The sequence below is a fragment of the Pollicipes pollicipes genome, unplaced genomic scaffold (genome assembly GCF_011947565.3).
Source record: "Pollicipes pollicipes isolate AB1234 unplaced genomic scaffold, Ppol_2.1 Scaffold_4002;HRSCAF=4701_pilon_pilon_pilon, whole genome shotgun sequence".
NCBI lineage: Eukaryota > Metazoa > Arthropoda > Thecostraca > Pollicipedomorpha > Pollicipedidae > Pollicipes > Pollicipes pollicipes.
Genome location: NW_023596420.1, coordinates 39,429,552 through 39,450,539, shown reverse-complemented (window position 1 = coordinate 39,450,539; position 20,988 = coordinate 39,429,552). Strand labels below are relative to the sequence as shown.

Here is a 20,988-nt window from a genome sequence, read left to right as displayed (position 1 = left end):
CGTGCACACTGACAACACACATATCGCCACTGAGGCGTGCAGTGGCTTCAACACGGGACCATTTGACATGTTAGATTAATCTGGACGTGTGCAACTGACATGACCCCCGTGAACTGATCAGGCACTACCACTGCAGTCTGGCGCTCAGACTGTACTACCGTCCAAAGGTAAAATTACACATGCTCATTTCTAATCGTTTTGCGTTTTTTATATGTCATTGATTCGTCTTCTCATGCCGCATTCGGATACTTAACTCAATGGTTGAAATAATCGAAATCAGCATGAGTAGATAAATAAGATGACACGACAGGCGTAAGATGGACAAAAAGTAACATATGGGATTTCACCGTTGGACGACAGTATAGCTGGGCAAACCAAAAACAGCTGATGACATCTCTTCAAACTTCGCCGTCCTCGTTGCAAGTTAAGTGCATGACGAGCATCAGGTACATCGCGCGCTAAGGCGCCCCACAGGACACCCGCGCAGCGTAGGTGGGGTCATATTCAGGTCGCGTGTCACCGACACATCGTAGCTGGAGCAAGGTGGCACAGTGGGCGTCCAGTCGGTGCAAAAGTACAGGCTTGTGTGGTGGCCCACCACGACGACCTCGCACGAGAAACGGAGACAAGTGCACAGCGATGGAGGGATACATAACGGGCGTGCAAGGCTGGCGACCGGGCATGAACGCAGCAGACGTGTTCGGCGTCAGAGTACAAGGTATTGACATCGCAACAGCGAGGAACATGGGGTTGAAAGGATGCGGCGACAACCCAACAGTCAGTGGTGCGACATAGAGTTTGAATAACGCCGACACAGCACAGCCATGGGTATCACCACGCAAATGAAACGACCTTGCGCGACATGTAAGAGCAAACGTCACCAAAAAGACGGCATTCGACTGTGAGTGGCATTGCCTCGGTAAAGCGTACAAGCTGAATCACAGGGACCCCATGTGCGTCAGCGCAGCTGAGACTGAGCCATCAGACAGACCCGACGGGCACCGGGATCTACTATCACATGTGGCACCGAGATATAGTATCACACTTGACCTCGACTCGCCGGGGGTAATGGGAGCATCAAGTTTGGCGCCGTGTCACAGCCGCGAGCGGCGCAGTTCGGAGACCCGTGACTAAAGCAATGCACCACTCACCGCAGAGTAGATTTCAGCTGTCCCACGAACAAGTCGACAAACTTGGAGTTGTCGAACCGCATGAAGCGTTTCCAGGATTCCATGGCCTTCTGGCTGTCGCTGCAACGGACGGAAGTCAGGCGTGACCGTCACGGCACGCCGCACGCCCGCGTCGACAATAACGCCTGGTCGTTTATCGATCGGAGCGCCCTGGACGTGCGTGATGAGCAGCTCGGATCTAGTCCAGGCGTCGGATTGCATCGCGCGCTGGTCAATGCCGCCCCGCCGGCTCGCTGCATCAAGCCCCGCGAGGCCCTCACGCGGTCTCTGCGAGACGCAGCCGGCATTCATTCGGCGAGCCGTGCAGTCGGCTCGCACGTGCTCCCCAGTGCCGCTGCCGCCCCCGTCGATGCGTCACCAGGCCGAGTCGCGTCGATACATCGCTGGTCCGAGCGACACGTGATGCCCGGCGCCAGGCGCCGCCTCAGAGCAGGTGGGCGGCGGTTCTTTTTTATCGGTCAGTATTTCACGCCGCCGGCGGCCGGCAGGGCGCAGCTGAATTGGGATCAGGCACGCCGGAAGGTGCTATTGATTAGGGTCGTGACCCAGTTTCCGCCTGTGTGGGGTGCGGCTGCGAACGGCAGCACGCGCCCAACATCAGGCTCAAACAGACCGCGATAGGGCTAGGTTCGCAATGAAAAAAGGCGTTTGATGGCTTTGTATATCATCAAGCTCATAATTGAGGCCCAGGAAAATGTGTTACTAACAGAACACATCCGCAACTCTCAGGATATATAATAAATAATGCCAAAAGCAGATGAGATGTTTCACTTCACAGGTCAAAAAGAGCTACGGCTTTATAGACCCCTCGCACATGACACTCTAAGACTGATGATCCAATGAAGTCTCACAGGCGAGTCGTTCGATCTCCTCTTCTCAACTTCTCTGCGACATACGGTACGACCTTTCTTCCATACGACATGGCAATAGTTTAGCACCATCTGAAGTAAAACACCACAGCTTTGGAAGGACTGCGAGAAGCGTGACTCTCTGGCCCTGTCTATACGCGCATACGCGCATAGGTGTGGCGCTCCAGGCTCCTACATGAATGACGTTTGAAGCGGTACGCATGAGCGGATTAAAGCGGTATGCACGAACGGTTTGAGGCGGTACGCATGAGCGGATTGAAGCGGGATACCACCACTCCATATTCTCGTGTTCTAGAGCCCGGGGTTCCGCGCGCATTTAATTGGTCTGTGCGTTAATGCTAGGATGCGCATGAGCATTGTTGCCCGGCCGTGTTGCGGTGACCTGACACTGACCTGAGGTCGTCGTCGATGTCCTCGGTGATGGGTCGGGGCCGGGATGTCACGCGGTTCACATCCTCGTGCAGACCCTCCAGCAGGTACCTGTGGCGGCAACGCAGGTAGAGGTGTCAAGCTAGGATTATTGTGCTGGGCGTGGAGAAACATATCCCTTGCAAACATATCACCAGTCTTGTGAACAGGCATGGTTTTTTGACAATTACAGTCGTATGCACTGCACACACGCCGGAACGCATTTGTTCGCTGATGTCCGCGTAGCACACGCATTAACACACGTGTGCGTGTCTGTTCATGTGACGTCTCGCACCTGAGGAACTCCTGGGCGTCCTGCTGCTGGTAGCCCATGAAGCGGGGCGCGAACCGCTGGATCTGCGACTTGAACGGCGCCGTGGTCAGCACCCGCTCGGGCTCCTCCCCGGCCTTCCACAGGTCACGCATCAGACTCACGAACGCTGAGTGCAGACACGCATCACGTCAGCCGGGGGTACGCATCAGCCAGGGGTACGCATCAGCCGAGGGGTACGCATCAGCCGGAGGCACGCATCAGCCGAGGGGTACGCAGAGAAGCGGCTTCACACAGCACCACGGCCAACCGGCGCGAAGTAAGCGCGGAGGTGAGGCGTCGCTCTTTGGGGATTTACCTTAGAAAACAACCTCGGTGGGGGCTTTATCGCGTTCAAAGGAGGTCCAAAGATGATGATAAACCGACCGTCATTTGGAACATATGGCCAAGGGTAAAATGCGCCGGTCCAGTGCTTTGAGCACCTTATGACCGTGGCATTACTCATCTGGCGAAAATCGGACGGCCGGGAACAAGACATTAAAGCTATCCTTGGACTCAGCTGCGGACAGGACCACGCCAGGTCAGAGAAGACGGGGCCCAGGCGGACGAACCTTGGACCAGGGCGCCCTTCATGCTCGATGTGGTGGTGTTGATGTCAGCCGTGTAGCCCTCCCGCAGGATGTAGTCGTGCAGGGCGCGGGTGTTGCTCAGGCATTGCAGCACCGAGTTCATGAAACACTGCGGCGAAATACAGGAGGCGTTAGGACAGAGTCACGTGACACGGCGGACCAAGCTCCCCTCGCCCTGACCTAATAAGACACGATAGGAGGCAAAAAAACGTTTTTGTTAACACTCATGACTTGGTTCAAGGCTCCAGCTCTCTTGAGATACTTAAACCTTGGCTGTGCCACTCGATAAGGCGCGCTGTGAGAAACTACCAATGACGCGTGGAACGGCGGCGGCACGTGACCTCTAAACGGGGAAGATCATCTCCGACAGTTCACCAAACGGCACGATCAGGACCCACTCTTTCGCAACGGTGGCGGCGGGCCGGCGGCGAGCAGACTGTGTGGGCGTCATTGTAGCGCGCCTCGGCCCAGCCACAACACCCAGAACCGCGCGTGCTCTCCCAGCGCCGCCCGCGGCGCGTGGGCGGGGGTGTGAGTCACGGGTGCTGCCTCAGCGACACGCCAGCGGCAGCGGCCTCAGCGGCGGCGACAGCGGCGACAGCGGCGGCGGGGCCGGCACCCCGCCTGGTCTGGACGTGACCTCGCTCGCCGGCGGCGCATCCATTATCCATCGGCGGGGCAGTCACGCCACCACCGGCCGTGTTTGTTGGCGCGCAGCGCGCCGCCACAAGGTCGACGCAATGTCGGCGCGCGCCCGGCGGAGGTGCGGGATCGGCGGGGACAGCCGCGTCGTCGGTGTCGACGGGGCCTGTGGGGACGGTAGGAGATGCCGCGGGCGGCTGAGGCGATGCGGAGCTGAGCGCGAGCGTCGCGGGGGCGGGCGGGGCTGTAGTCAGCGAGCCGGCGGGGCAAGACCGAGGCGGGGCCGGGACGGTGAAACTGCCGGAAACAGGGCGGTCACAACGGGGTGCGGGAGCAGCGGGACAAAAACAGTGAGGACGGCGGGACGGGAACAGGACGACGGAACAGCAGCAGGGGGGGGGGGGGGGCGACGGGGACAGGGACGACGGAACGGCGGCATAGAGTGATGGGACGGCGGGGGGGGGGGTGGACCGGGACGACGGGACGGCGGCACAGGGGGAGGACGGGGACCGGGACGACGGAACGGCGGCATAAAGTGATGGAGAGGGGGGGGGGGGGGACCGGAACCGCGACGACGGGACGGCGGCACAGGCGGATGGCGTGTAACAGTGGACAGCAGAGCGCGTGCGCCGACCGCAGTTACCGCCGCACCGGATGCGCCGCGGCGCTGACTGGCGGGTGCCGCCATTGCCGCTGTGCCTGGCGTGCTGGCCGCGTGGCCTGATTGATCAGCTTCGGACTGACGCTGGCGGGATGGGGCACCAAGGTCACTGCGTCGGCGCGCCGCTCGCCCGGGCTCGGCCACACAACGCGCCCGACATCCCGCGAATGACAATGGGAGGCAGTCGTACCGAGGTGTTCCAGGTCTGGGTTCTCGAGGGAGTCGCAGTAATATCAGAGGTGTCTACATGAAAAAGAACACGGGTCCTGTGTGCCTGGGAAGCCGGAGGTACGGAGTTCCATTCGCCGCGATGCCCGCCATTCTTGCCGGAGTGAGAGGGAGGCGAATCGACGCAGTCTCAGTAGCGAGTACGTGACACCACAGTGGCCAGTGACACCGAGGTATTATTTGAGAATCGTCTCGAATGTGACATGATTTGATCACCTGATAGAAAGCGATCGCATCCTCCTAAAAGCCCACTTGATTCTATCCATCGTGAAACGAGAAGAAATGCATAATTCGCTAAAACGCCCACACAACGGAAATAAAGCCGCTTTCACGTTTTTTTCATCGGCCGTAACTCTGCGGACTAAAATACTGTCATCATGAAAGCATCGATGATTACGTGGTATTCGTCTCCCACTGGGCCCATGTGTGAGGCAAAATCTCGGTGAATTATTACGGCATCAGAGAACATTTCCCACTAGGAAAACACTATAAGAATCGGGATAGCATCCTGCAACTTTCTCAATATTCAGCCCAAAACTATCTTTCGGTAGGCCAGTCCCTGTAATAGCTCGCGCGCAGAAACAACCTAATGGGCATACAGTCACATGCGGCATGCCTTTAAGGCCCGAGGCTCCAGCTAAGTTACCCTCATATAACCTACGGCACTCGTTAGCAGATGTATTTGATGCGCGGAGCGGTGACGTCACTCCGAAGCTACCCTCATATAACCTGCGGCACTCATTAGCAGGTGTATTTGACGCACGGAACGGTGACGTCACTCCGAAAGTCAAATCAACGAGCAGGCGGCTCTAATGAAGCCCTGCTATGAATCCAGCGCCCCAAGTTTCTTTCGGCTCTTGACCTCATTAGCCTGCCCTGTAATGTCCTCAGCTCCAAATGCCCTCAGATTCGCTGCATTAACGAGGGAGCTGAAGCCGCCTTTAACGTCCGGGGAAGCGAGGGGAGTGGCACAACGACACGCCGGCTAACGGCCGCAAGCGCGACCAATCCCCTCTCGTCGGGAACTAGGCCGGAACACCAGCCATTTTGTCTGGCAACCTCATGAGTTTATCCCGATGGGGCAACTGAATCCCGGGTCAAGTATCAGCTGAGCGCGGCCCTCGTACGTGGAAAGAGAAGGACGCTGGCTGCTCCTGGCTGGATCGGCTCGCAGACGGACCTCTGAGCGCTCTCCGTGCCCTCCAGGCCGGCTCCACCGCCTGCTCGGTACCCACCGTGTTCCCGATGTTCCGCAGTCCGGTCAGGCCGTCCTGGCTGCCGAACTCGACAGTCGGCCGGGCGGCGACGGTGGTGCCATCTGTGGCGCGCACCGCCGCCGCGCTGCCGACGGAGCCGGAGCTGTCGGTGCGCTGGCGCCGGCTGCCGATCGAGCTGGAGCTGTCGGTGCGCTGGCGGCGGCTCAGCACCGAGGGGCCCAGCTCCGACGAGAGCGCCGCCTTGCGGCCGATCGTCGAACTCGTCTCCTGAGGGAAAGGTCAGCAGTTAACCGGGCTGATGGGGTCACGTGATGGTGATTTTGACTCTGCAGCCACACCGATCACGCACGGGTGGGAGCCATCCGCCCTTCTTTCCTCATTCGCGCTTCATCCAGAATTCCCGCAACGCCTCGTTTCCCCGGGGCGCGCTGCATACATCAGTAATAAGCAGTATTTATGACGTGCCCCCCCCCCCCTCCCGACTTAGCGGAGTATTCTGAGATGCACACGGTCTCGCCCGACAACCTTTACTCTCCTTCATCCTTTAACTCCGGAATGGTCACTGCTGGCGGAAATGACTCCCATCCAAACCAAGGCCATGAATTGCGTTCCGTGTTTTTGATCAGTCACAGCGAGAAAGAAAACAAGAAAAATATGAAGGATGGCGTTACGTTTGTCATTGTCATGTGTACTGAGATTGGAGGGACCAGGGATTTCGCTGCAATGGTTAGTTAGCTGACAAAATGACGTAGCTGATATACGTGTCAAGCTAGCGTAATTGCAATAAATTACCAAAAGTGCCTACACAATAACAACGTCCTACTTACAACTGTAAAGAGGTCCAAGAGCCGGATTTTACCAGTCGATGAATTTATCTCTGGGTACCAAAACGTATTAGGCTGCATTTGTTTGAGGCAATAAACGTCTTCAAAATGCACAAAACCAAAAAAACGTGGTGTACATGTCAACGCATTTCAGATGCATTCTTCGTAGGTAAGGTATTCATCGGTGAGTTATCGGATTAGCCTATCTTGAAAATTATTCACAACATACACAGCGATTTTATTCGTAGCACTCACGGTTCTTCGCGTATTGTTCCATGTACTCGCGTGTGTTTTGAATGTTTCACAAGGTATCACGAATATATCATTCAAGCTCGATGTTTAACCCCATCAATCAGTCACAGGTCATTTGAATGTGAGGGGCAACAGACACTCTAACAGTTCGTTAACAGATTCGAAGGACTTCCGCGTAAATAACAGCAGCGCGTGGGGCTTTTGCCTGTTCAGAAATATGTTTGCTCGTAGCCTAATGAAGCACCATTAATTATTACATGCATTATGCTAACAAGGAGGGCTGAAGCTCACTCCACCCATGTGTTCGTGGAATGGCCGTGGCGCGGCGATGTTCGCCCTGATAGCGGTGCAGGTGCCCTTAGAGAGCTCGTGAGGACACAGATTGTGTTGAAATGGCGGTCACAGCAGGGTGTCACTGCTCTGCTGTGCCAATTTCCATCACATTGTCGTATGATCTGGTGGCTGCACGGCCATTTGTTTGTTGGATGACCACAAGCGATGCTCAACACAGGGCAAGCACCAAGATTATCGTGACCTCAAGAACGCCTCTGAGCGTTTGCCCGCAGTAACCTTGAGCGCAGACGGCACGCGGCCCGCCAGGTTCGTCCCGAGTCCCGGCACCGGCTCCAGGCCATCAAGATCCCCCCATGGCACGAGCGGGACGGGAAGCCCAGCGCGCCGCCCGCGCCTGCCGGGGCGGGACCCGCTCGCGGGGGGCGGCGCGGCTCTGGCCTCGGGCGCGCCGGCGCTCGTGTCGGCCCGGGGCCGTCCGTCCGCCGCCTGACAGGCCCCGCCCGTCGCATGCACGCGACGGCCGACCGGGTGAAAATCAGCTAAGGTGCCGCGCATTGCTGCGGAGCTCCCGTCCGCGCCTCGGCGGATCAGACCGTCGGCAGACGGAGGAGTGAAGTTCGGCACTTTGCAGGTCTGAGCAGAGCTTGGCTCCACATTAAAGCAGGAAATGGTGACTGCGTAAGAGCAAAAAGAAAAGTCTGGGCTAGCCACGGCCCGTTCACTGTCGTAAATTGGACATCGCCCATACGATGATGCATAAGCATAATGTAACTGAAAGGGTTTATGCTCGTTTACCCTTTGTGATACTCTTCATGCTTGCGCTTCTCCGCGGCAGTCCTGGAGGAAATCGCATTGGAGCGAAAAAGCGCAGAAAGTTACTTCCTAATTACTTCCGGTCCGCTACAGCCCAAGGCGGAGGGCCCAAAGCAAAACCTAATATTATATTGGCAAAAACCTGTCCGTGAAGACCACAAGGGTACCTAATGGACCAGAAACAAGCAAAAACACCCGGCAAAAAAAAAATGAAAGGAGAAAGCCCGGAATACGGACAAAGAGAATGGCAGACGGCGACAGAGAGAAAGGGGCGCGTGAGAACCCAGCCCCGTCGGCTGCCACATCTGGGGCAGCCCGGCAGCGGCAGCGGCAGCGGCGGCCCGCCGCCAAGTCACTGACCGCCGCTCAATCTGGCACGCGCTCAGTCGGACCGCCGCCGCCAGAGCTCACAGCTGCTAGGGGGGGGGGGGGGGGAGCGCCGCCCTGCGGGCACCGGAGCCGGGCGGTGGCGGGTCACGCGTTCGTCGGGAGGGGAGGGGCATGGCGCGGCGCGCGGCGGCAGGCGCGTTGAGGAAGTGATTCAGAACGTTGATTCAGGGATCAGGGAAGTGATTCGGAAGTTCGGGAAATGCTGGGTCGAGACGGCTGGACTGAGCCGTGGTGAGGTGGGAGGGGAAGGGTCCGTGACCTGTCGACCACAGGTCCCGAGGTGCCAAAACGAGCACCTGCGGGGAATCTGGCTGCTGTGATGTAATATGGCACCGCTTTGCCTGGCCAAGGACCTAATCCACTGATGAACAAGATAACAAACTAGTACGCGCGCGTGACCACTGGGTTTCGGTTATTCGGGTCAAGGTTGAACGCAGCGGGACCACCGGCGTATGGGGTCACTATTCATGTCAGCCGTTGGCGCCAATGAAGTTTGCCCTAGTTAGACACAGATGTGCCAGTTTTATTTTAGTTACGGCCATTCGTAAGGAAGCCCAGGCGAAGCGGTAACCAGTCAATGAGAGCTATCTAACATGACGAAAATGACGATTGTACTCTTCGTCTCTCACCTACCGCGCTCTTATAACTATACTGCAATAGCCCCGCATCCAATACCGTGAAGCTTCCAGCTTCCTGTTCAGTTGAACGGCTCCAGCGCATCAGCCGCTACAGAACAAAGTGGATCAAATCCGTAGATAACTGTTCACCGCATTTTTACGGAAAGGGCACGTTCAGACATTTTCCGTTCAGCTCATTCCGCACCAGTTTACGAAACCGCATCCCTGACCGTGTTGATTCCGTTCTGCAGTCCCCCCCCCCCCCCTCCCGCCCGCGCGCCCGGTCGTGTGCCGCTCCGCACCCACCAGCTGACAGCTCTCCAGCTCCCTCGGCACTTCCACGGGAGAGCTGACCGCCGGCCGGCAGCCATCGGTGCGGCTCCACACGAGCGGCGCTGCCTCGGCCGGCCGCGGTCAGCCTGGCCGGCCGGCCCGCTCCCACGCTCCCGTTCGCGTCGGCGCGACGCCGCCGGAGCGTCCCGCCTGGCGGCCCCGCTGACCCGCTTCCGGCGCCGTCAGCTGATCGGTCACGTGACCGGTCAGCGCCGCGAGGTGACGTCACACGAGCTGGCACCGGTCGCGGTCGCGACCGCTGCCCGGCTATCAACCGGCGCCGAGGCCGCTGACCCGCCGTCGGCGCGTTTTTCAACGCATCGCTGATGGCTTTGTTTTCGACGACCTGATTAGGCATCATCAACGGCAAATGGGAGCTGAGAGATTCCCAGACGGCCGTTCGGATGACGTGACGGCCAGCGGGGCGACCGGTCCGGGTCCGTTACGGGGAAGGAGATCAGTGGGCGTGTCGAAAACGTTTTCGTCCCGACCGGGACTCGGTCGGGTGCGACGCTTCATCTACCCCGCCCCACTCCTGTCACAGTCCCCGGGCAGAGAATTGGTGAATACCGTTTCACTACCTGCCACCATTCAGGTGTGGGGATGTCTGAGCAGGTGCCCACCTTATCGCTGGTTCCGGCGGCGCTGGGCCTCTCCCGGCTGAAGCCGTTGGTGAGGGGGGCGGGCGAGGAGGGCCGCTCTGGCTCCGCCGCCCTGCCGCCCACCACACGTTCCACCGTCGCCGCCGCCGCCGCCGATGCCGCCGCCGCCGATGCCGCCGCCGCCGGTGCCGCCGCCGCCTCCTTGACGGGCGACGCTGGCTGCGAGCCGGACGACATGGTCGAGCTGGAGTCGTCGTCAGAGACGGGCGCCGCCGCGGCAGCGACCGAGCTGTCGAACTGGCGGCGCAGCTCCGAGACCGACGGCCGCCGCTCGCAGCGCTCGGCGCCTTCCAGCTGGATCGGCACGATGCGCTCGCGCTCGGGCTCGGCGCGCCGGCGCCCGAGCGCCGGGCTCGGGCTGGCGCGCGACTCGAAGCTGAGGATGCGCTCGGAGACGCGCTCAACGCTGTCGGGCCGGCCGTCGCCGCTCGCGCCGCTGAGCGACCCGCGGCACGAGCGCGAGGCGCCCGACGTCAGCAGGTCGAGCGTGCCGTTGGCGGAGGCGCCGCGACCGTTCGCGGTCACGTCTCTGCTCTCGGTGCGCGCGTACCGCGGCCGCACCGGGCTCGGGTGGTTCTCGGCGGCGCGGCGCTCGATCAGGTACTTGCGCGCCTCGGTCATCTTGCCCACCGAGTCCATGTCGAAGGGCTTGCTCGCCGAGCCGGCGGGCGACGCGCGCGCGCCGCCGGCGTCATACCGCCGTCGGAAGTCGGAGGCCGGCAGCGGCGGCCGGCTCGGCGTGTACGAGGACGACGAGGACGACGAGGACGGGTACAGCGAGGACAGCTTGGAGCCCAGCGGCAGGTAGGAGCCGCGGTCCAGGCTGGAGCCCCGGTAGGAGGACGTCCGCGGCGAGTACGAGTAGGAAGAGGGTGTGAACGTGAGGCGGGAGGTGACAGGCATGTCGGCGCCGGACGAGTAGCTGGACAGACGAGACAGCGTGACGTCACCGCTTGAGTTCATCCCTCGCCGCAGATATCAGCCTGAAACGAAACACGCCATGATTCAGTGACGCACTCATGTGAGTTATTGGCTGCTCTATTAATGGGGACGATGTGCAAATGTGGGGCAAGGACACGCCATTTACAAGTGATGTGCTCTTACTCGCAAGCGTCCTCATCCCCATGCATGTCAGGCCTGTTGGGGCCCGTGCGTAATGCATGGCACAGCCGAGCCCGCTGTCGCATTCGCTCCTTTTTCTGCTGGCAGTACCAGACATAAGCATCCATGTTTATCATCATCAGGCGACACAGCGGGATGAATGATGTCCTGCTGGCCGGCACAGACCACCTACGAGCGACAAAGCCGACCGACGCCACTGTTTGTGAGTTCGAGAAGTCATAATACGGTGAAACAAGCAACGGCGCGGGACTCGGTGGCGTAGGCAAGCTGCTGAATGAGTGCCGGCTGGCACAACATTCCTGAATGATTGTCGCCGGCAAAAACGTGCGCGACTGAGCGTGACCGACACAAAACACAACTCAGTGCACGACACAAAAACGGACCCCGCGGCACACTGGGGTCATGTCGCTCCGCGGGCATAAGGAGTTAACTACACAGCGCCGCCGCTGGCGCTGGCATAACGAGCTAACTACACGGCGGCGCCGCTGGCATAACGAGCTAACTACACAGCGCCGCACGTCGGCGATTTGTGGACGGGACGGGGGCGGGGGCGGGGCGCCTTGTTGCCAGGCCAGTCCGCTGTGTTCCCTGGGGCGCAGGCGGCGTAGTAAGGGGAGGCGTTTGGTCGGCAGGCGGTGGCCCAGTGAGGTCATCCTGCAGCGAATGACATTGTGTGTGTATTACGTAATTCGCATACAACGCTAACGTCATCTCCGAGACGACACATGGTGACACGCCACATGCTACTAATGCATTCTCATGCGTAACACATATATATATATATATATATATATATATATATATATATATATATATGTGTGTGTGTGTGTGTGTGTGTACATGTTTTGGGCCCCAGCTAATCCTAAAGCTTGGAGTGCTGCGAACGCGTGCGTCTAGCGATGAGCGTCGCTTCCCTGATCCGGATGTATGACGCGCACTTCTGTATATACCAGTGTACGCTGTACACGATGCTCACTGCACACATCACTGTCCTGATGCGACGTAAAGCCCGACTCCACTCGCCACCCGTACGCACCCAGAGGCTGACAACGCGGCCTGACAAGGGGGCTCCCCAGCAGGCTCTGCGCACGCGCCGTGACCCGACGTGGAGCGTGCCGACCCGGGGGCTCTCTGAGAGTCGAGCCGCGGCGACCGGCGCCGCCCGGCCTCCGCCGCGGCAGCCGCCTGGTCTCCTCCGCCGCAGCCGCCCGGTCCCCGCCGCGACAGCCGCCCGATCCCCGCCGCGACAGCCGCCTGGTCTCCTCCGCCGCAGCCGCCCGGTCCCCGTCGCGGCAGCCGCCTGGTCCCCGCTGTGGCAGCTGCCCGGTCCTCACCGCCGCGACAGCCGCCCGATCCCCGCCGCGGCAGCCGCGCAGGCGCCGCATTGTGCGCCGCAATGAATGAGAGGCCTGCGCAGCCAGACAGTAGCGTAATCATGGCTCGGCCCCGGCGGCCCGTCAGGGTCGCATGCATTATTAATGTGGCGCGTGTCGGGCCGGGCGGTGTTTGAGGCCGTCTGCGATGGCGACCAGCCCGGGCGATGACGACGCGGGCTGAGGGATCAGAGGGGCAGACGCGGGCTGAGGAGTCAGAAGGGACAGATGCGGGCTGAGGGGTCAGAGGGGACAGACGCGGGCTGAGGGGTCAGAAGGCACAGATGCGGGCCGAGGGGTCAGACGGACAGACGCGGCTGAGGGGTCAAAGGGGACAGAAGTGGGCTGAGGGATCAGAGGGAACAGACGCGGGCTGAGGGGTCAGAGGGGACAGACGGGCGCCAACCGCGAAATGCAAAGGGAAGAGAGATCACGCAGTGTGCCGTGTCAGTGAGACTGCACAGCGAGCGCGTGGAAGTGAAGTCAGAAACTACCGGGGAAGGGAGGCCACACGGTGGACCGCGTTGCAGGGTGTTCTGGGCCAGAGGTACAACTCAGTGGGCCGGGTCAAATAGGTCAAGCGACTGACCGGGTCGGACAGGGAAGGCAAGCCCAGATGGTGCCGGACACAAGACCGCAGGCACGGCTATTCGAGGTCAGTGGCCAGGCGCCAGTGAGCCCACCACTGATTAGTGGAACACCTGCAGATGGCGAAGGCTGATCAGCCGGATACTTAGTGATGCAGAACAGGCCGCAACGCGGCAATGATAGTGTCAATCGTGCAAGAAAGGCATGTTTAACTCAGGCGGGGTCGCCTGCATCAAATTGCGGTCAAACGGGACACTCCTTATAACCCCGGCGTCCACCCCGGCGGCCTTCGAGACCAAGGCGGCCACCCAGACAGCTCACGTGGACGGGAAATACATCACGCAGCCGCACAGGCCAATAAGTTCCATCAGGCTGTCCTCCCACACCTCTGTCGAACCCAACCCACGGCCGCCAGGTTTTTTACCGCCTGGCGTTTTGACGGCACTTCGCATGTGGTAGCGCCAGCCCCCTGCGAACCAGACCGGCACGAGCGCTGGGTGCTTGCCCCGCCAGCTGGGCTGAGTCCCAAGAATATTTTGGCGGAAGTGTCGGCGAGGTCAAGCCCCCGCCGACCGGGGAAACAAGTGAGACGAGGACCCATGAGCCGGCACTCAGTGCCCAATAATGGAACGGATCAGTTTCGTCCGCGCGAGAGTATTAGACATCAGCCCACAAACGGCATCGGTTTGTTATTCCCATATGTTTCCTTTCGCGGACTGAGAGGATTCCTCCAGCCGCCAGCGTCGGTTGCCAGGCTGCAGGTACACTGCTTGGTGCACACACGGTTGCCAGGCTCCTGGTCCACACACGGTTGCCGGGCCCCAGGTTCACTGCTTGGTGCACACACGGTTGCCAGGCTCCTGGTCCACACACGGTTGCCAGGCTTCTGGTCCACACACAGTTGCCAGGCTGCAGGTTCACTGCCTGGTCCACACGCGGCCTGGTAGCCTTAATCCCCTAGCTCTGATGTGTCGACAGGCGCGACTGAGACGGACACGCAAGGATCCGGTTTTGGTATTCCCCAAAAGTTTACAGAATGCATAAGGATCATGTGACTGCCGGAGCAGTATAGCAAGGCTTAGACAGTACTAACAGCCTAATTCCTCGTAGAATAATCAGGAAAAAGAAGGAACATATATGGGTCAATATTTCGGCTATATGCCTTTATTGAAAGGAATATCAGTAGTTGACATTACTGAATAACACGTTCATACGTATATAATGTCTATAATTCGTGCATGCACGATATTCCTCGCAAATACAGCTAACAAATTAAGTATAAAAAGGTTGTTGTGGAATGAGCAGGAAACTGACAATTCGCAATAGTGAAGCTCTTTTAAAAATGTATGATGCATTTGAACGTAGTGAAAAAATGACAGAGATAAGGCGGTCCGCTCACACAACGCTGCATATTTTGCGTGTTCCAGTGCAATCGAAGAGAGCGCGTTCCGGCCATGCCGCCGTTATTTTCTCCCGACATAAGTCGCATTGATCTTCTGTCAACCTCCCGGTCGATCCACCATTTCCTCGCCATTTTCATGGCAACACAGGTATGTCGAGAGCCGCTGCAGCTGGACTGAAAAACATTGCTCAGTTAACGCGCGGAGCAGTTCTCAACCCGACGCTGGATTGCTTCGTATGCGTCGGTCAAGTCATTACCTGTTATTACCATTACCTTTCGCGCCTGTACAGCTTCTCATGGCGTCAGTGGGGTGCCCAGCCATTCGAAAGCCATATGTATTAAGCGCGAGCGCAATAGGTTGCAGCACGCAGGGACTGGCAATTTCGTTGGCCATTCCACGCGTCATAAACGTGCAAACGCTCAGCATAAGCCCATTTCTATGGGTCCGAGACAAGATAAACTTCGCGATGTGCGATCGACTGCAACTAGAGATCAAGCCTATTTATCACCTGTTCGATACTTGCCGTTCCATGCCACCAGTCGATGCATGAAAGTGTTTTGCATTGTGGCGATCGCAGGTTCGTCAGCAGTTATCTAAGTATGACTTGCCATAGGTCTAAAAATACTTCATCAGCGTGATCAACGCTGGGAACGACGCGATGCTGACCAACGACCCCCACCAAGATTTCCAAGAAGGCGTCGACTTCGGGTACGGCCAATAATAGCGTTGAACTGGAACCGACGGTCGGAAGTTGTACAACACATGAAGTCACTACGTGGTGAAATCGCCATTCGTCATGTCTCATTCCCAGCAAAGGTCCGCGAAACACGGCTAGTGCAAGCCATTTGTCAGCAGGTAGGCCCTGAGCAAGCCCGTACCCGAGGAGGCGTCCGCCTATTCATTTACCAGTGCATGTCAAGATATACCGAAGAAATCGAGCACTCTCAAACGATGCGCGCAGCGTGACGAGTTTGCGGCCAGGACGATTTCAGAGATCTCAGGTTTTGTTCTGCCGGCCATGTGCGGAAAACCTTAACTTCGGCATGTGTCCTCACAAGGACACTGGCTTTCTGCTCTGGGAAACACACCGTTTCGATAAATCGTTTCACTTGCCAAACGGCTTCGCATCCAGCGTAAATCATGTTTGTAATTCGAGCCACCGCTAACCCTCGGCCTCCTCACACGCAAGCCCCTCCCCCCCCCCCCCCCAACGAGCCTGTGCAGCTTAAATGCGTCGCGCTCGCGAGAGGTCACCTTGCGCCGGATCAGAGCGACGCGGCCCTGGTTCGCACCAGCGTCACCCTCGTTCGTTTCCTGGAAGCAAGCCCCCATCCCGCGCGCGGAGGTGGGTCAGGGCTGCCGCCGCCATCGTCTGTGTGCTCTACGTGACCTCCGGACGAGAGTGGTGCGGCCCGCGCGACGCCAGCAGAGGGCGCACGTCCGCGGAGGGGCGAACGCCGGCCGAAGGGCGCACGCCGGTCGAAGCGCACACGGCGGCGAAGGGACGCACGTCGGCGGAGGGACGCACGCCGGCTGAGGGACGCACGTCGGCGGAGGGGCGCACGCCGACGGAGGGACGCACGTCGGCGGAGGGGCTCACGCCGACGGAGGGACGCACGCCGAGGGAGGGACGCACGTCGGCGGAGGGACGCACGCCGGCGGAGGGACGCACGCCGGCCGAAGGCCGCACGCCGGTCGAAGGGCACACGTCGGCGGAGGGGCGTACGCCGGCGGAGGGGCACACGCCGGCCGACGGGACGCACGCCGGCGGAGGGACGCACGCCGGTCGACGGGGCGCACGCCGGCCGAGCGGCGCGGGCGGCCGCGTGTCTGTTCGTCTGTGTATGTATGGGTCTCTGCGACCTTCGGCGGCCGGGCGGGGGTGGGGCGGAGGGGGGTCGTGCGCACACCGGATACAGAGAGAGAAGTGGAGAGGAGAGAGAGAGAGAGAGAGAGAGAGAGGAGAGAGAGAGAGAGAGAGAGAGAGAGAGAGAAGAGTCTGAAGGGGAGGGGGGAGGGAAGAGATGGAGGCAGAAGTGACGGAAATGTGGGAACCTGGAGCTAAAAGGAAAGAGGCCAGAATGAGAAAGGTTATCAGAAGGATAGAACAAGAGAGGCAGAGAGAGAGAGAGAGAGAGAGAGAGAGAGAGAGAGAAGAGAGAGAGAGAGAGAGAGAGAGGAGAGAGAGAGAGAAGAGAGAGAGAGAGAGAGAGAGAGAGAGAGAGAGAGAGAGAGAGAGAGAGAGAGAGAGAGAGAGAGAGAGAGAGAGAGAGAGAGAGAGAGAGAGAAAGAGAGAGAGAGAGAGAGAGATACGGAGTAGAGTAGGTGCAGATTAAGTGCACCTACTTCAGGCGATACCGTCAAATCTTTCGCAAGCGATGGTCACGGGGCAAACATCCATTGGGCGGCAGCGCTAGGACGGCGGCGCTGTAGTATCATCATCAGGTCAGGCAAGGCTACGCTAGGTCGGTAGGTCGGGCTACGTCAGGTCTGGTCAGGTCGGCGGAGGATAGCTAGTCATGGATAGAGCATATTTATGCCAGATTTTGACAGCTCGTATCGGATCACGCCAGGCCAGGTCATGCTAGGTGAGGTGAGGCGAGGTGTCATGACAGTCCAGGTCAGACCATGGCGGACCAGGCCAGGCTGCGCCGGGGCAGACCAGGACAGCTCCGACCAGGTCAGGGTCCGCGGCAAGGTCCAGCCTCAGCCATGTGGCAAGCCTCCCGGTCCCGCCGCCGATGCGAGCCCTCGCCGCGCCACGGACGTGTTTGTCGTCCTCACGGTGAAGTGCTCTTCAGACCGCGCCACCTTGGGCGCGTCTCCATCGACCAATCCGTCTGACCAAGGCCGCCGGACGGCACCGCGCCCGGCTGCGTTGTACGCTGCTGTCTCCCCAGGGCCCGGACGCTGGACCGTGGGGGGTCAAGGTACCTCTCCGGGCCCGAGCCGGTCTTATACCTGCGGGGAGTCAGGCTAGCGCTTCATCGCAGGCACGTTCCTGCAAACGTTAAGGTGTTACCCCGCCGGCAACCTCCTTGCGAAGATTAAGTGTTTCCAACGTTGTCATCACATTCGTTGTCATCGCAACGTTGTGATCGAGTTCAGATACGCATTCATCATACGCTAACACGACGTTCTCGAACGTACAAATCACAGCTGACGGTTTCACCGCAGAGCCGCCGCTCCCCCCCCCCCCCCCCCGTCTCTGAGCGCTGTTGCCACCCGGTCTCCGCCCCACCCCTTCGTCCCGCGTGTCGCCGCCGCCGCCGCCTCCTCCGCCTTCTCCGCGGCGCGAGCAGCGGGGCGCTGGCGCTGCAGCCGACGCGCGCCCGGCGCGCCAGACAGCCCGCCGATTACCTCATTTCTCTGCGCGATCCATCATGATCGGCACCGCCGTCCGACGGGCTCGATGGCCGCCCGCTCCCCGGGGGGCGTCGCCAGGGCGGCGCGGACACGGCCCCTGCCGAGGGGTGTGGTCAGGACCGAGCGCCGGCAGCGTTGAGGAGCGTGGCCGGAAGCCAGGGGCTGGTCCAGAGAGTGGGGCTAGCACCGCCGCCGGGTGTCAGGGGAGGTCACAGTCTGGCGATGGTCTCCACAGGCACTGCGCTGGCGCGATGTGGTGACATGTAACCTGAGGCGACAGCGCACGCGCTGAACTGAGGAGACCTTTCTGCCCGAACGAGGCGAGGTCATAGGATCAACACAACCCACGTCGCTGAGGTATTTCTCCCCGTGAGTTGACGTAACTTGTCACCTGCCATAAGCCACCAACAAAAGAGGAGTCTGCCAGTACCAAGCAGATGATATAATTTCAAAGCCACTTTGAACTGCGTCTTGTGCAGCAACTTCGCTGGTGTTTCATGTTGGCTAACCAGTGAGCAATCTGAATGGAAGGAAAAACAGGTGCCGTCAGTGACGGTTTTCCTTTTCACGATAATGTACTTTGGCCACGCTGAGGCGCATCAACCTGGCACTCCATTTTCCAGGACCAATATAGACGACCAGCGAGTTCAAAATGCCTGGAACGAGGCAAAGACTGTCGGCCTCGCTCCACTTCTTCCCCAGCTGTACGTCATTGGCAAGGCCACACACGGCGCCGTCACGCAGACCGTCACTCCCGCGCTTAACTTTGCCTTTCCGTTCAAGTAACTGGTTCAGCCGACTTAACGCAGGTCGTTTTCAAGCACGCCGCCAACAGTGCGGCCGGTCAACCCGGCCGCCGGGCCGGGCACGACCGCCCGGGACGGACGCCGCCTCCGGAACGCTCGGGAGCACCGGTGACGTCACGCTGACGTCAGGCCGCCATTTAAGGTCGTGACGGCGGGCGGACGCGGCGGGACGCGCCGCATAAACACCGCTCCGCGCCGGCCGCCGGCCGAATTTACGATAACGAGCGAGGCGGCTGAGGGCCCGCAGAGGCGGCCCGGCGACCAGCCGAGTAGCTGGCAGAGGCGCGGGCGTGGCCGTGACGTCACGGCGGAGGAGCTCCGCGCGGATCCCGTCCAATTAGCGAGGTCGGGTAATGAATCCGGCCGCCTGACGTCGCGTTCAAGCCAAAGGTCAGGCTGCGCAGAAGCGGTTCGAATGAAATCGGATGAGGTGACGGCTGTGAACAGCTGAACAGCCAGGCTCCTTCGAGCGCGGCACGGGGTATGGGCGGCGCTTAGCTGCTAATCGGAGATTAGTCCCTCGTCCCCCCCTCCCCCGCCCCCCGCAACATTTGGGAAAACTAGCGTTAGCTCCAGGGCGCTGCGTGAAACACTCCATCCAAAGCCCCATTTGCAGTTCCAACATTTTTGTCTTGACATGAGTTTCCTTTTTGGCACGAGGCGCTCGAAATGCATCGAGAAGGAAATGGGGTTGTATCATTCAACGTGGTTATAGGGCTGAGCTCGACCTGTGGTGAAATCTCAGACGAGGCCGAACCCGTTGTTTGATTCATGGAAAAGGGCTCGCGGAGATGGAGTCGGCAGTCAGGGCCTTTCCACACCGTGTGGAATGCGCCATCGGTTCCGGACAGTCAGGCAGGCGGCGCGGGATCCCGGCTCTTCGGAGCCCAAGACGCCGGCGGCTTTAACGGCGGGAGCCGGCGGCGCATCGTCAGACCGGCCAAACCGATCAGGCTTTTTACGGGCGCCTGTCGTTCGCTACACGGCTGTGTGATCCCGCGTGCGGCCATGTGGGCACAGCCGGCGGAGCTGACCCAGATAACGGCGCGGTGCGGCGGCGGCGGCGGCGGCGGCGGTGGCGGCGGCCGTCCCAGCGCCGCTCGTGGGCAGCGTCTGGCGCTTTTTGTCGACGTCGCGTCCGTCGAGACGCGTCGGCACACCACAGACGATGGCACCGTTGGCCGAGCGCGCGTCGGTAACGGCCGGCGCCGGTGAGAAAAACCGGCGACGGACGGAGCGCGCCGGCTGGCCGGACGCCGCTCGCGGCGCGCGCCGCGCGGCCGGACCGTATACGGCCGGCCCGGCCCATCAAGATAGCGTCAGCCGTTGCTCAATGCGGTGGGAGGACGAAGTGGAGGCCTGCGTCACCAAAACAAATAAACATGTCGCGCTTTCACCACAAAATAAATGTTCAATAATTCCATCTTTGTCGTTTGGTAGCCTCCGAGACTTTTCACATTCTAGGTTAGAACATCGCAACATTACGGTGGCTGGGCATTGGTATATTCGTATCTGTTGCGCCAACAGCAGCCGAATACCGACAATGAGTATAAGAAAGCCCCCATGCATCCGACTCTCCTAGCTGGCGATCGATGAAAAAACTATTAATCAGCCAATCACGGATTACTGAGTCGTCCAATTCAGTAAAGCTCTTGTTATCGTCAGACATCGCAGCAGCATTCCCACGCCTCAGCAGTGTGACGTCACCTCACAAGGCGTGCCCGCGCGCACGTCACCTCATAAGGCGCGCCCGCGCGCACGTCACCTCACAAGGTCCGCCCGCGCGCACGTCACCTCACGAGGTCCGCCCGCGCGCACGTCACCTCACAAGGTCCGCCCGCGCGCACGTCACCTCACAAGGTCCGCCCGCGCGCACGTCACCTCACAAGGTCCGCCCGCGCGCACGTCACCTCACAAGGTCCGCCCGCGCGCACGTCACCTCACGAGGTCCGCCCGCGCGCACGTCACCTCACAAGGTCCGCCCGCGCGCACGTCACCTCACAAGGTCCGCCCGCGCGCACGTCACCTCA

The 20,988-nt window shown here is 59.9% G+C and overlaps 1 pseudogene; it reads right to left on the bottom strand.

Annotated features, from left to right (window-relative positions):
• The window catches only part of LOC119093628 (ubiquitin carboxyl-terminal hydrolase 2-like), a 36,304-nt pseudogene that overhangs the window by 3,117 nt on the left and 12,199 nt on the right, over window positions 1-20,988 (bottom strand).